Source organism: Myotis davidii, unplaced genomic scaffold, assembly GCF_000327345.1.
Source record: "Myotis davidii unplaced genomic scaffold, ASM32734v1 scaffold330, whole genome shotgun sequence".
Classification (NCBI taxonomy): Eukaryota; Metazoa; Chordata; class Mammalia; order Chiroptera; family Vespertilionidae; genus Myotis; species Myotis davidii.
This window is the reverse complement of record NW_006283770.1, coordinates 5442572-5456659: the sequence shown is the minus strand read 5'-3', so window position 1 is coordinate 5456659 and position 14088 is coordinate 5442572. Positions and strand designations below refer to the sequence as shown.

General features: G+C 37.7%; 1 pseudogene; it reads left to right on the top strand.

Moving 5' to 3' along the window:
- Nucleotides 1-7856: 7856 nt before the first annotated feature.
- LOC102768778 lies at nucleotides 7857-11791 on the top strand (annotated as a pseudogene).
- The last annotated feature ends 2297 nt before the right edge of the window (nucleotides 11792-14088 follow it).

Genomic DNA, 14088 nt, shown 5'->3' with positions numbered 1-14088 from the left:
ATTATAAAACTTAGCCTATTGATTTCTACAGAGAAAAGATGTTTTTATGGCATTGAATTGTAAAACTTATTTTGTAGGACCATCTTTAGTTAGTGTTGAGCCACGTGTTAGATAATGTCATCAGGAAAGAGTTAAAATATGGATGTGACACTTTCTTTGGTTGACCCTTGGTAATGCAGACCATTAGAAGTCTGATCAATTGAATTTCTAAACTTCCCATTAGACATTTCCCACCACAAATCACATAAAGAGTGACCTTGGCTCTTTGATTTGTTTGTACTAAGCTCTATGAAGCAAGTCAATGTGTTGACTTTTCTGTGCTACCTGTTTGGATACAATCAAATTGTTGGCCTTATAATGATACTAGAGGCGCCCAGTGCATGAATTTGTGCATGGATGGAGTCCGGCTGACCTGGCTCCAAGTGGGGTGGATCAGGGCTGAGCCTGTTGGGAAGAGGAGATGGCGGGAGGTGGGCTGGCTAGGGGAAGGGGCTGCAAGCAATTGGGTGGTGGGCCCCGCTACTGATTAGGGTTGGGGGGGCTGATTAAGGGTGGGGCCGGCCATGGGGTGTCAGGGCTGGCTAGGGGGAGGGACTGTGGGCCCATCAGGGGGGGGCAGGCTGATCAGAGATGGGGCTGGCCAGAGGGAAGGGAGAGGGCGTTTGGCCTCCATCCCACTCTTGATTGGAGATTGGGTGGGAGAGTCAGATCAGGGGCAGGCCGGCAGGGGGGAGAGGCTGCGAGGTTGGCCGGCTGGCCCCACTCCCTTATTGGGCCAGATTGCTGACCTCAGTGGGTGTCATAGCGACTGGTCATCATGGCCGTTATGGTCACTGGGTTTTTATATATATAGACTAGAGGCCCGATGCATGAAAATTAATGCACTAGAGGGGGTGGTCCCTCAGCCCAGCCTGCCCCCTCTCTCAGTCCCTGAGCCCTCATGGGAGGGAGGCGACCTGACAACCATGGGAAGGTGATGCCCCCATCACCCCTCTGCTGCTGCCACTCTCGGCAGGCAAGCCTCAGCTGGCCCTGGTTATCTGCACCTCAGGTGGCCCTGGGAAGCTGGGCAGCCTCCATCCGAGGCTTGCCTGAGCCTTGGGCCAGTCCTGGACAGCTGTGGGGATGAGGGGACTGGGGGACTCTGGAGGCAGGCGTGTGGCAAGGCTGGGCCCGCCTGGGCGTGGGCCTGGCCTTGCCGTGCTATTGCCACCCAACAGGGCTGAGGGGACGGGCGCCACCATCTTGTGACTGTGGGCACTGCCACCTTTGAGGGCATGGCAGTTAATTAGCATATTTCCTCCTTATTGGCTATAGGCATTGCCATCTTTGAGGGTGTGACAGTCAATTAGCATATTCCCTCCTTATTGACTATGGGTGCTGTCATCTTTGATGGCAGGGCAGTCAATTAGCATAGTCCTTCCTTATTGGCTGTGGTGCTACCATTTTTGTGACTGTGTGAGGGTCAATTAGCATATCCCCTCTTTATTAGATAGGATAATTAATAAATGTTATTGAAAAATTAAATACAATCTTACTTTCTAAGATAAAAACATTGTTTTTTTCTGAAAAAATATTTTTGCATATGTATGTTAAAATCTCTCTAACATAACTTTGTAATTGAATGTTTTACTTAGTTTCTTGGAATGTGATTATTCACGTGTTAAGAGTACTCTTACAATGGCTTAGTCCCAAGATGGTTATTTTATTAGAGATATATTTTGTTTAAATTGAACATATATATTGAAATTACAGATATGTTTATATTGGTAAGGAGAGAGTGGGTACTAAAAATAAAGAGACTTTTTTCTTAAGGGCTGCTTCTCTCCTCATTGGGTCAGCATGTTTTCTAAGGCAAAGACCAACTATCAAGCTTTCTTCCTTAGATAGGTAGAATCTACCTCATTTTTCAGTTTATAGTTTGAAGCTTCCTTTTGCTCCCTAGTTTCATTTTTAAATAAACCAGCTGTGTTAGATAAAGTAAATCATATTGAGATATCTGTGTGTTTGTTTTCCTCAAATTAATTATTTTTACTATCACAAATATGTTAGTATAGTTTTTGTTGTTCATCACTTCAGAATTTTTCTATAAAATGTAGCAAAAGATCTTGCACATTTGCATCATGCATTAAAATGATTAAAATTATTTCTATGTTCTTATGGAAGAATTGGTCAAGGATATGAATAGAAATCATAAAAGATGACAAAAATAAATTACATTTATTAAAATATTTTTAACCCTCCTCATAATGCATGAAATACAAATAAAAGCAATAGTACTAGCTTTTCTCATGTAATAAAATTGAAAGTGAAAAAGGAAATTAGTGCTGACCAGTAAATGGTCACAAGGGAACTCGCACATACACAAGAGAGCTCAAGGTCGAGTGCTAAATGATATAACTTCTGAGAAGACAAATCATAAATGTATTATGAAACCTTCATGTTTAAATTCTATAATAATTTTACAATTAAAATTTATTTCATATGAATATTTTAATGAAAGAGAAATTATATAAAAACTACTTTAATATCTGGAACACCTAAAAGAATACTAAACAAGTTAACAGTAAATTTATTACATTTATTAAGACCATGTATAGACCTAACAAAAAAGAACCACTCAACCAAATAGTGTCAAGAACATAAACACTCATAAAGCTTATCCATAGATTTCTATGCATGAAATGAATTTGTAACTTTATCTTGAAATAATCTCCTTTTGTTTCTATTACAAGTACCCCAGTCATGTGCTGGGGTAATGTTTAGATTCTAACTAGCTTCTGAGAAGTGCATGTCACTCTTATGTGAAATTAATCTATGTCACACAATCTGTGTTATGTAGGAAATGACTCAATTAAACTTAGTTTTTGTTGTCATCATCATGAGCAACATCTACATAACTTTCTTTGATAATAGCTTTTCATACATGCATATACACACAAACATATGTAAGACTAAATGGGAAAAAGAAAAACTAAATGGGACTTTCAATATTTTCAAAATAAGATGAATTATGATTTCTGCAAGAGACATTTAGAATAATTTAATAGACATATAAGATGAATATTCTTACCATGTAAAATTTTCATCTTTGGACTAAATATACCATTTGAGTTTTGTATTTTTAAGAACATGAGAAGACAATGTCATAAACACTGAACTCTATAAATCATGTCTTTCCATTTTTATTCTTCAGTTACACATAAACCTCAGGCTAAGCACTCTAGTTATCATTGTAAGATTTCATTGAGTGCAGTATCACTGATGACTGTCTGCAAAAACATTACAAAACAAGGACTGTTTTAGTTCTAATTTTTCAGTGTATCGCCTTAACCTACTACCTCTTGGTTTTCCATGCTTCTAAATATTCAGAATAGATACTTCCTAAAAAAAAAAAAAAAAAAAAAAATGGTGAGGATTTTCACAGAGGTTGAGATTCAAACATTCATCAACTTTTTTATTTTTTATTATCTTTCTTTACCTATGCTCTACTATTATCCACTAGGAAGTGTGCACCTATATCTACTTTCACCTTTCAGCTTGAGGAATTCAAATGTTTCTTCCAATATCTAGTGGTCTACATGAGTCAGTGAGGTGGAGGATAGACTATATAATTTGGAGCAAAAATAAATCTGTATTCAAATACTATTTTTTCACGTGATACTTAATTCCTTAATGTCAACTGATAATCAAAAGGATAAAGATCAATATATTAAGGATGTTAGACCAGAAATAAAAATAGGACCTGAAATACTGAGTACCTTCACCATCCATGTATTTCCTGCCTTTGTACTTTTGGATATATAAGAAAAATAGTGCCTTATTTTTTTATGTCCAATGCATTCTTCAGAATTATAATAGATTTATTATAGAACAAAATTGACATATCAGTGATATTAATTTATCATGCATGTTTCTTTAGCTACCATAATATTTTATAGAACATATTCTGTTTGATATGCACTTGTGATATTATGAGCAAAATAAAACGTATTAATATTAATAATACTAGGGACCCAGTGCACAAATTTGTGCACCTTGAAAGGAACTGTGAGCTGCAAGGCTACAGAGGGCATAGGACCGGGTCTTGGCCCATCTCCGTGCCCCCGTCCTGGCCCCTCCTGCTGTGGCCCTTGGTTCCCTGTCTGCTGGCTGCTTCACTCCTGCTGCCACCACTCCCATTCACTGATGGCCCAGAGAAATTGGGCCTGCTGCGAGCAGTGGTTGTGAGCAGAGCTAGCGCAGTCAGTGGGTGCAAGTGGCTGCTGCTGCGCTGATCACCCCTCAGGAGCAGGGGGAGGTGGAGAAGCCCTCAGGGGCGATCAGGGTGCCAGCTACCATTCCCACCCACTGATGGCGCCAAGTGATTGGGACCAGCGCCAGGCACTGCCTGCAGGTGTGAGTGGGGCTGGCACTAGCAGTGGGTGTGAGTGAGACTGGTGCCAGCAGCAGGCGCAAGCACCAGGTATGACTGCAGCCCTCAGGAGCAAAGAATTTTCAGTAACCACCAGATGCTCGCCCTGATGACAGTGACTGGTGCCCCGCCTTTGTCTGATGACCCCGCTCACCTATTCCACCATCCCACTGTGGCCAACACCCACCATGGTCCGCACACGCCCCCTGGTGATCAGTGCACATCATAGTGACCGGTTGTTCGGTTCTTCTGGTTGTTCCTCTGTTCAGTCTATTTGCATATTAGCCTTTTATTATATAGGTAATTTTGCATGTGCACGTGTGTGTATGTGTTGCTGCAATTCCTGTGTACAACTTACCTTCCTGAGACACAGAAGTGAAATTTAAGGGAGTAATTGGAAAGAGAGAGGCACTAAGTTAAGAGATACATTCCTTCTTAGAAAACACTGCCATATTATAAACATTATAGGATAGTTGGGCAAAGGAAGTGGGACTAGGTAATACGTTTCCAAAATTAATATAAATATTTTATCTAGGGTCATCTGGATGAGTGCTTTTATAGAGTGCAATAGATAATTACACACAACTGTTTCCATACAATATTCTAGTTAATTAGTTTAATAATGAATTATATAATTGTTGCTTCCAGTCATAGAAAGAAATGCTTCACAGTTCTGATTAATGCCTATGTCACTTTCTGGCAGTTTACTTATAGATGTGTGATGAAGATTAAGGCAGAAGATTGGTTATTTCTCCCTGGCTACTTAAGGGGTTAATCTTCAGCTAAATTTTCTTAAGCAGCATGGGAGGAAATACATGGAATAGGACTCAAGAAAGATTTATAAAGAGTAATACTGCCAAATATCTGCTCCAAGAAACTTTAAATAGAGATACCAGTAAATGTACTTCCGTTATGCATATACCAATCCTAAAAGAATTAATAGACATCCAAAATCCAAGAAGAAAACAACTCTATTTTGTTTTGCTCTATTTCATACTAATATGAGTTCATTCATTTTCCCCCATGTCTTTGTTTATATGAGAGATATGACATACTGGATGGATGTAAAACAGTTGTCCAAGAACTAATTAAGAAGAATCAAAAAACCTCATTTGACATACTTTATTTTTTAAGTAACACAGTTCTGAAGGGAGGTGGTAGATTACTCTGCCAAAGGAAAACAACAAACAACCTGCTGGAAACCACTCCAGACTATGAAAATATTTGCAAAAGACTATGTATACTTTTGTTTTATTCTCAATTGGAATTGTGTCTAGTTGACCATGCCTTCTGGTAACATATGTCCCCACCCTTGAGGATCACCCTAAGTCTAGTTGGAAGTGTGCCAACGTGGCTCACATTTTATTTGGAAAACGGACACAAGCATAGACACAACAGAAGTAGAAGTTTTTCTGTGAGGCTTTTCCATCTTTTATTAAAGTAAAAGTCTTTGAATTAGACCAATTATAGGACTTTACATTTTGTGGCTATCATAACTAACTGACAGTTTGGTGTTCATTAGTTGGCAAATTCAGAATAATATAAGAGAACAAAATTGCAGCTGCTCAGAGAAGAGATATTAGGAGGTGAAGTGTAAGCGCTGGTTTAGAAAATCATATGAATTACTGTTCTGAATGACTGAGCTTCCAAAATTGTGTCTGTGTGATTTTTTTAATATTCAAACTATTATATGAAATCTTCAATGATTTAAGGTTTATGAATACCTATGAATCAATTTTATTGCTTTGATGTGCAATATATCAATCTCATTACACTGACTTGATATGGTTAATAATTCCTATAAAAATCACTCAGGAGGACATATTTAAATATAGAAGCTGTATATATTCTGTTTTAAAAATATCAGTCTAAATTCTTAGGTTGTTTCTTTGAAGAATACTTCTGGATTTCATTTTCTGTTATTATAAAACATTTTACCATGAGTGAAAAAATTTATTATTCATATTCTTTTGGAATTAGATTAATAGTATTATTAGAGAAGTAATTTTACTTCTTAAAAAACGTAAGTAGTGAAAACTACTTCATTAAAGCAAAGTGTTTAGACACAAAACTGTTTGAATTCATATTTGACCAACTTCTACTCATTATTGAGTCCCATGTATGGAACCCAAATACCCACTAAGCCTGATCTTAAAATTCTGGAGAATTCTACAATAATGAGTTTTGTGTGTGTGTGTTTTTTAACACTGTCTTTTTAAAAATATATATATTTTTTATTGATTTCAGAGAGGAAGGGAGAGGTAGAGGGAGAGAGAGAGAGAAACATCAATGATGAGAGAGTATCATTGACCAGCTGCCTCCTGCACGCATCCCAGTGGGGACCAAGCTCACAACCCAAGCAAGTGCCCTTAGCCAGAATCAAACCCAGGGCCCTTCAAGTCCACAGGCCAATGCTCTGTCCACTGAGCCAAACCAGCCAGGGTTTTTAATCAGCTACAACAAATCCTCCTATAGCTTTCAAAAATGTATTCTAATTTTGTTTTCTGGAGCAGGACAAATTCTATTTCACTCCCCATGTGACTTTTACAAGTATACACTTACATTTTTTTTCTTTATTGATTAAGGTATTACATATGTGTCCTTATCTCCCCTTTGCTCCCCACTCACCCACACTCATGCCCTCACCTGCCTGGTGTCTGTGTCCGTTGGTTAGTCCTATATGCATTTTCAACTGTATACTTATTTTGCTTTATAGACAGTCCCCTATAAATCTAAGGATCCATTTATACTTACGACTCAGAAATAATTTTTTATTCTCACCCAGTGAGAAAACTGAACAATAAATTGAAGTCTCTTATCACATCATTGCCCCTGAGCTTTTGAATACAATTGTCCATGGAAGGTCGACTTTCAAGATTGCACATTTAGTTTTATCCTGACTTAATACTTGATGCCAAAGAAATATTTAGAACAACCTTAAATTTTATAGGCAAAATTCTCCTCAAATTTCTCTTTTCACATAGAATGTTAAGACTAGCTCCAAGGTTATATTATTAATATGTGGCTGTGTCTGCATTGCTTCGACAAATATAAACACTTAGGAAAATTCAAAATAGTTTTCATAGTTGAATTTACTCTAGGAGTGACTTATTTGACAGATAATGTCACACAACTATTGAGATCGGCTGCATTTGGGTCTCTTCCCTCTTTAAGTCAAGGAAAGTTGAATGAGTGACTATGGCAATTGTCACAGTACCAGAAGGTAAATTGAGATTTTTAGGCTCAAATTAAGATGAAACTTTTGAAAATAATAAATTGTGTCTACCTTTATAATATTGTAAATAAAGAGAATTCTTGTAAAGAAGAGTGAAGTTCATGCTAAAACATCCGTTTGTTGAAAGACTTACAAAGAAAAAATAGAACTGATGAAATGATAAAGTAAAAATGATGATCTCTCATTTCAACTTGATGGCATGGTAGGATGAATCCAAGGGTAAAAATATTTCTTGTTGGATTCAAATATGCAGTTGTGTATATTTTAAGAGATTCTGGTTGAAAAGGGAAGATCAAGGTTACAAAAAACTTGATTTCTCACAAAAAGTATATATTTGTACTTTTTGTATTTTCTATTCAACATGTTCAATCTTTTCTTACTGTCTTGAACTATACAGTGTTAAAGCTATAGTTCTATAGTTATAATGACTGTCTTCATGTTCTTAATTATTTCTATTATCTGTATCATTTCTGGGTCTGTTTCTATTGATAACATTTTCACCTCTTTATGGACTACCTGCTTTTTTGTGTGCAGATACATTTTTGTTTAATGCCAGCCACTGTGAAATTTGTTTTTTGGGGTGTTAGATATTTTCATAGTCCTATATACATACTTGATATTGTTCTGAGGCACAGCTAAGTTATTCTGAAAATATTTGATCAGTTGGAGGATTGTTTTTAAAACTGTTAGATGAGACCAGAGTAGTTATGAGTTTAGAACTAGTTTTGCTATTGCCATACTACTGAGCTCAAACTTTTCTGAGAATTCTGCTTCATGTCCTGTGAATCATGAAGTGTTTTTTATTGTTGTTGTTGTTTTTACATGCTATTTCTCAGCTAAGAGCTCTAGGGTGACCTTTTTGCTAAATTCTGGAGTTCTTTCTGTGTAGCCCTCTCTTCTATGGTATTCTGCACAGAAAACTCTAGCCAACTTGATTTCCTCAGACACCCAGCTCTCCTTCTTCAACTCTGCAAGACCACTAGGCTCTACCTAGCTTCTCTACCTCTGTTGCAGCTTGGAAATTACTCCGGGCAATAAATTTGGACAATTGCAAGGCTTGCCTCATTTGTTTCTGCTCACTCAGGGATCATCCTTTGCATCATGTTCAATGTCTAAAATCCATTATTTTATATTGAGTTTATTTTTAAATGCTTCATGTGTGAATATAAATATACCCATCTATCCCTCTTGAATTGGAGAAAAGGAATATTAATAATAATTTGAAAATTTCTCTTATAATCCACCATAATATCATTTATTGAAATTACTTGTTATTTTAGATTAGAGGCCTGGTGCAGGAAATTCTGCACTGGTCGGGGGGTCCCCTCAGCTCAGCCTGCACTCTCTAGCTGTTCAGGAGCCCTTGAGGGATGTCCGACTGACAGCTTAGGCCCTCTCCCCATGTGACATCTGGCAGTCGGACATCCTTAGCACTGCCATGGAGGCAGGAGAGGTTCCTGCCACCACCACTGCACTTTCCAGCTGTGAGCCCAGCTCAGGGCTCCTGAGTGAGCGGTGCTCCCCCTATGGGAGTGCACTGACCACCAGGAGGCAACTACTGCATTGAGTATCGGCCCCCTTGTGGTCAGTGAGCATCATAGCGACCAGTCATTCTGCTGTTAGGTTGATTTGCATATTAGCCTTTTATTTTATAGGATTCTATAGATAAATGCATTTTTACCACAGAAACTTTTGAGGTTTACTTTCAGTATATCGGTCACATGACCCTGATCCTTCCTGGTTTTAATTTACTATGTATATATATCATCAGATAGGAATTTTGTCTTTTTTCATTTATGTCTAAGTTTCTGATGTTAACCTCTAAATTTTTAAATTCCTGTAAGAAGCAAATTAGTCATACAAAATCTTTAATAAGGGCCTGAGAGATCACTTAAAAATATGGGCTTTTATACAGACCCTCCCTATAAATCCAGGCATGTTTATAGAACAAGACTGTTAAAAGGCAGTCTTCTCTTTCCTTTTATTTCTTTTGGAAGTTTATTTACCATTCAGTGTACATTATTTCAAATACCCAGAGACATAAGTGAAGACATCATTTGCGAGCTGGGCAATAGCATATTCATGCCCACATCAATTTCTCTACACTCCTCCCACCTTTCCATTTTAAGTGCAAAAAATCCACTTACATTTCAGTTGTTGAAACAGGCCATATCTCTTAGTGGCGACTTGTCTTTGTATGAGATAAGACGAGTAAAGCTGCCATAGTCCTTAGTGTCCTCGAGCTCTCTTGGGACTGAAATACTTCACAGTATTTCTCTCTACTATTCTGAAGAAGGAAGATTTTTGTGCTGGCCACACAGAGAACTGTTTTACTTCCTGGCATATTTGCTCTTCAGTGCCCAGAAGACTTGAAGTTAATGTTTGTTTTTCTTTGTAAATGTGGTGCTGAAGTACTGATGGCAGCGCTTTAGCTCCTGAACCCAGACTGAAGTGCCAGCAGGGAGAACGTGCAAAGCTAAGTTGAGAATTGCAGCTTCAGGACACTGAAATCATTTGGGCAGGCAAAGTTTTCATTTCTACGAGAGTGCTTTACTTCCCAACATTCTCAAAATATGTGTGATATAGTGTCAGACATACCTTGTGAAATATAGTTGTGAAATTAAAGAAAATATTTTCAAATACACATATTATTTATGTATTTGAATAAAAACTAAGAGAAAACAAGTAGTCATTTGTTTGGTTTGGTATTGCAACACATAAATACTTTAAAAATGTTTAAAATATATTTTTATTGATTTCAGCGATGAAGGGAGAGGAAGAGAGTGACAGAAACATCAATGATGAGAGAGACTCATTGATCAGCTGTCTCCTGCATGCCCCCTACTGGGGACCCAGCTCACAACCCAGGCATGTGCCCTGACAGGGAATTGAACCGCAATCTCCTGGTTCATAGGTCAATGCTCAATTACTGAGGCATGCTGGCTAGGCTAACTACTTTTTCTTTTTTATTTTGAAATGCCTTAATATGTTTCTAAATAAAATCCTGAACATTTTATAAAGTGTACTGTTAAGATTGAATGAGAAAATAAGAAAGTTTTCTAAAGAAATGTTATACCCTATACTGTGCAGATAACTTTAAATACTAATTTAATTTCTACTAATAGTATTTATTAAGAAAATAAATGGTGATAATGAACATTTTGTAGCCTTGTGGTTGGAGATCAACACAGTTCCTAGAGAGCTACAGTGGAGAAGGAAACATTGCCTCAGCAAAAGATCTGAAGACTCTGACGTCCTTTCTCAGTAAATCTGTAATAAGTTATTCTTCAAACACCAGAAACATAAAATCACACATCTTGAAATAATTCACCAGGGGCGTATTGAGAGTGAAGAAGTTTGAGATCCTGCTGAGGTGTCTAAACTGCTGGGACCATATAAGTGTCCCAAAGACTTAGAGATGGCATTGTCTAATAGCAAGACAACTGGTATAAAGAAGACATTGCACAGCTACTGGAAAGAATGGATAATAATCTTCCACCCAATGACAACCACACATTCAAATCAATACAGTCACATAGGAACTGGGGAAAAGTAGCTTTTAAATACTTTTCTGGAGAAATGTGCAAACTCAAATGGTTAGAAATTTCTTATAAATTGAAATTTGCACTTTGAAAGAATTAGTCTTGGAAGCTAAAGAACACGGTAAAAATTCCTATAAAAGTAAAACATGTGAGAAACATACAAACATGCTCTGACTACTTAACCTCCACTTCTTCAAGGAGAAGCGGCCTGTGTATTCCCAAATGCACCCCAAACTCAGTAAGCAGGAGCTGACCAAGGTACTGCCTGAGAACTACAAGGAGCTCCCAGAGGAGACAAAGTTGAAATACATTCAATATTTCCAGAAGAAGAAACTGGAGTTTGAGGAGAAACTGGCTTAGTTCAGGAAAGACCACCCTGATCTAGTCCAGAACTCCAGGACATCTGTTGTCCCCAAAAGTATTCCAACCAAAGCCCAAACGAAGTTTCAGGGAAATGGGAAAGAAGTGAACTCTTTACCAGAAAACTATTTTTTGGAGGAGATAAATTTCCATGAAGATCCCGAGAAGCCCCCCATGAATGAGTACCAGAAGTTCCACCAGATTTCTGGCTGTGTAGGGAGCTGCAAGACCTGCCCCTGAGGAGCACATGGAGGAGATTAGCAGACAGTGGCAGCACATCTGGTAGAGCCAGAGGGAGAATTAGAAGAAGCAGGCTGAGGAGCTGCAGAGATGGCACAAGGTGGACCTGGATCACTAGGTCCAGAGTTTGTCTCCTGAAGAGCATGCTGCTTACAGAGAGAGAACCTCTGAGAAGAATAAGAACATGGACAGATCACCAGGACAAATGTGTAGTCTCCATCAGCAGGCATTCTGCAAGAAGGGCTTGCCCAGGCGCAGGGGGTGCAGGCTCCAGGGGCAGAGTCACCAGAGGCTGCGGGGGGATCTGAAGAAAATAAGTTATTCATGGCTCACGGAATGAATGAGCAAATGGGTACTAGATTAATTAATATCTCAACATTATTGAGAATTATCAGAGTGTAATTGTGGGCTATGCAAGTCAGTGGCATATGGATAGCATGGCTAGAGGCACTGAGTTGAGAGGCAGTTGAAAAACCTTCTTAATTAGACACTGATGGCTAATCAGTGAGACTATCTCTTTGGAATTCACTCATATGGAAGCTGTAAGTTTAAAATGTGAGAAAAAAATAAAATGTGACAAAAATATATTAATAGCAATATAATGAAAGAAAAACTTTTTCTTATTTGTGCCAGCTAAAGGAATACTAAAATACAGGACACTGACCAAAAGAAAATATCAGTTACACAGTTGAGGGGGGAAAAAAGAGAACTTATTTTTAAATAATGGTTATGTCAAGTTGAATGGCTGATATAGATCAGTGAAATTTTAAATGAACAGGCTAACTTTGCTTTTTCCATTTATAAGACCAAGTTTCTATTTTATATTCATGTTTTTATTTTTTGTTTGTTTTTAAACATTAATAAAAGGAAACAGGCATGTGAAGTTGTGGAGATAGTTGATTTATATCTAGACCAGAAAAGCTCTATCTTTATTTCTTGATATTTGGTTTTCTAATTTTTGACTCTTGGCAGAGAACAGGATAAGGACATTTAAATTTAAGATGTACTATTTGAGAACAGAAACCTTGTGGAGACCGTCTGGGCCAATTTCTTTACTAATGGTTTACAACCGGCCTAACTAGTTTGACAAACTTGGCTTGAGCTCTCCCCAAACCAAGATGTCTTGCATAGATCCTGGTGGTTCAACGTGGAGAAACAGGCCAGGAGGGAGCTTACTACGGGATGTTACTTAGACTTCAAACAGAAAAAGCCTCCTCTCTATTTCTCCTGATGTAGCATATTCTTCCTTTAAAAGGATGCTGTGAATTGGTATATCTATTGAGAAGCCAAGTTTAGTTTGGAAGATCTCAACAAGATTTTGAGAGAATGATCATCAGTTATGAAAATACTAAATTAGAAGTAATTACTATTATTCTGCAAGGTAGGGAAACAGTTCAAGACAGGTTTGACAAATCTAACTAAAAGCAGTTTATGGTAGGTAGTCATTTCCTCGGCCAGTATTTTTCCTGACAAAGATCAACTTAGGTCTTTACTGAGCCTATTGTCTTTCTGCATCTAAAATACTGTACCTGTGAAATGTCTGGGTAACTTATAACTTCCCTTTTTCAGGACCCCTCAGGGCACAACTGATAGCACCAGGGCAGAAACCACAAATTCCCTCATTGTTATAGTTATCATATTAATTGTCCACTATTAACTATCCAGTATCCACCTATTTAGAAGAAGCATGTGTCCATCATTTCACTTTTTATCTAATCCCAGAGGTTTCCCTGCTTTGCTGTCTACCACCTCTCTAATTATCACGGATGGATTTCATGTAACCCACTTAAGTCTCCTCCTTTGATTGTAATTTATAAAAACAAGCTAAAAATCTGCCATTCTCCGGAGCAGTATCCCAATCCATTGAGATTTTGCTTCTTGGCAATTGTCTACAGTTTGGCTTGAATAAACTCACAAAAATTCTTTACAGGTTTGAATTTTTTTTTTACATTAACAAATATTAATGGGAACATAGTCATATAGCATGCTTAACGGCAAACGGGTGTGTGTAGCCTTTATAATAATTGCCTAGGGATAAAATTGTTGAGGAATAATATTGCAGAAAAACTAACTAACAAAAAGTCTGAAGGTTATAGTCTACCACAACTTAAACTAAAATACATAGAATTTTAAGATTTTATGATATTTCACAGTAAGCTTAATCTCTTTGGAAGAAAACGTTTTCTGGATAAGAAGCAGAAAATTATTTATTCTAAGCATATTTATAGGCTGTTGGTGCTAGAGTATAAAATCCCAGAAGACTACTGGAAGTAGAGAGCAATAGAGTGAATTGTCAC